Source organism: Austrofundulus limnaeus, unplaced genomic scaffold, assembly GCF_001266775.1.
Source record: "Austrofundulus limnaeus strain Quisiro unplaced genomic scaffold, Austrofundulus_limnaeus-1.0 Scaffold49, whole genome shotgun sequence".
Lineage (NCBI taxonomy): Eukaryota > Metazoa > Chordata > Actinopteri > Cyprinodontiformes > Rivulidae > Austrofundulus > Austrofundulus limnaeus.
This window is the reverse complement of record NW_013952451.1, coordinates 510,257-512,772: the sequence shown is the minus strand read 5'-3', so window position 1 is coordinate 512,772 and position 2,516 is coordinate 510,257. Positions and strand designations below refer to the sequence as shown.

Genomic DNA, 2,516 nt, shown 5'->3' with positions numbered 1-2,516 from the left:
GTTTGTTTGTTTGTTTGTTTATTTGTTTGTCGCAAAGTTTTACCCTAAAATGCTTATTACTGTCTATTTTGAGCATGCTAAAATAAAAAATTTGTACTGTTGAATTTATGTTTTTTCCTTCCTGAAGTCATTCTTTAAAAATAATTTCATTTTTTTCACCAAGTCAAATATTTGACACCCTGTTTATCGTCATTGTATCAACCCAAATTATGAAAAGTATTTATTGAAGAAATTAGAACATTAGTGCCTGTAATACGTTGCAGCAAATTAAAAAATATCAGACGTTTTAACCTTTTTAGAAGTGACGATTTAATACCTTTTTTTTTGTTAATGTGAAAAATGTATGATGGGATAATCTGATGTGGTTTTGATCTAGATTAAAAATTGGTCATTTGGTCCATTCTTAAAAGAAAACAAAACAGCTGAATAGTAATAAAAAACACATACTGTATATACTGTACATGTATAGTGCTGTACCAGCCACAAAACCAGAAAATTGTGCACTAACATCAAAAACAACAAAAGACAAACTACAAACAAATAATAATAAATCTTGTTATTAACTTGTTTATGGACATCAACAAGGTTAGACTAAAGTGGGGGTAATGCTATTTATTTCTCCTYTTTTACACGTTTTCTTTCTTTATGGCCTTTATTGTCACATAATAATGCAGAAATGTGTTTAAACTGATAATCATATTCTGTTTTACGCACACTTTCCTGATTGTGCTGACATTGTTTGTTCTKTGTCAGTCAACTGATCATTAACCACCTGCACATCTGCTTCTTGTTTTCCCCTCATTAAATTGCACTTCACAGCCCTACACTTACCCAGCACTTTATTTAACGAAGTCAAGCCAATTAAAAAGCTCGGCTATAAATGCTGCTCTTAAAGCTCTGATTTTGCTTTGAATTAGTTCTGATGAATTAATACCTTGTGGAAACGGAAAAGCTCTAGAAGCACAGAATGTACATCATCTGGTAAATAAACACATTTGAGCATTTTTTAAATTTCTCATCCGTTTTAATTCACTAAGAGGGAAAAGAAATAGAGCGCAATCTAACAAGCTGCTTCAAATTAAAGAGCTTGTTTAATCWAATAATTTGATMAAACAAGCTCTTTAATTTGTGTCCCTCTTTAAACTCTTTCCCTCATCTCCTGATTGTATTAAGTCAGGTAACACAGTCTGTAAGGTTTGAAGTTTATCAGACCTTATCTCCTTTAAATGACATTGTATTGCTTTGTTATCTCTATTGGCACCTGCTACTCAGTTACTTTAGCTAAAAAACCTCCTGCTGTAAAGTCATGAACACATGTCTCTCATTCAAAGTGCTTTACCATCCAATATGGTATCTAGAGCCTTCTTATTGTTCTTTATTTTTCTTCTCTCAGCATTTAGTCATTAAGAATCACAATAATACTTGTTAATATGTGATTTTTATACCTGCCTGGTTGCAATCTGCAGCCAGCCTCACATGGATTTATGTTGGCAAAAATACAAAAAAACTTGTGTGCCAGTAGTGTGCCTTAATGTCAACATTTTTTGAAATTATTTATTTATTTATTTATTTATTTATTTTATTTATTTCGAACAGACATTAAAACAACATGCAAAATTTTATATTTTCTGTTCAAAAAGGAGCAGGTAGAAGATACATCTTATAATGTCCTGCCCCTTTCCTACTTGTCAGTGTATTATCAATTAACTTTCAGACCTTCAAACAGAGACAACTTGTTTCCATTTTACATCATGTTTAACTATGTAGAATTATTTTAAGTACTATTTATATCATCAATTACATTATAGACTATTGAACATTAAACATCTTATATAGCATATTTTGAAATGAGCTCTGCTTTAATGAGTTTTTTTAAATTGGTTTACATTTGTAATTTTTTTAACTCATCATTCAATCCATTCCAGACATTTACTCCACACACTGATAAACAAAAACTCTTCCTGGTTGTTCTAATATGTTGTTTTTTWAAATATCCTTAACCTCTTAAATTAAAACCCCCCTCTCTGTCACCAAACATTTCCTGTATATTGTGTTAATAAACAAAATCCGCACAATATTTTATTAATTTTGATATGTCCTTAAGTTAAACGTTTTGTTTGCAAAACTGGTGAATAATTGTCAGGTCTTTTGTGTTTAGCAGCAGATTTTAACTCCTGTTTTCCACCTAAATGTCTACTCAGAGTTTCTGTTTAATTCTGTTACATTTGTTTAGGTGAACAGATTTCACTCATTATATTGCAGCATAATGACTCAAGTTTCCAGGTTGTTTTCCATGAATTCAGCTGTGTTTACACTGGGTGTGTACCTGCAATTTAAAAATGCACATACTGTATATACTGTATATTTATTGTTTGTCTCCGTGCACGGCYTTAGCTCCGAAGCCTCACAGCAAGAAGGTCCTGGGTTCAGACCTGGGGTCTTTCTGTGTGGAGTTTGCATGTTCTCCTCGTGCTTATGTGGGTTTTCTTTGGGCACTCCCCCACTCAATATATATA

At 32.0% G+C, this 2,516-nt stretch overlaps 1 protein-coding gene across 1 annotated transcript in view; it reads right to left on the bottom strand.

Moving 5' to 3' along the window:
• The window catches only part of slc4a2b (solute carrier family 4 member 2b), a 51,838-nt gene that overhangs the window by 43,271 nt on the left and 6,051 nt on the right, over positions 1-2,516 (bottom strand). The window lies entirely within an intron of this gene.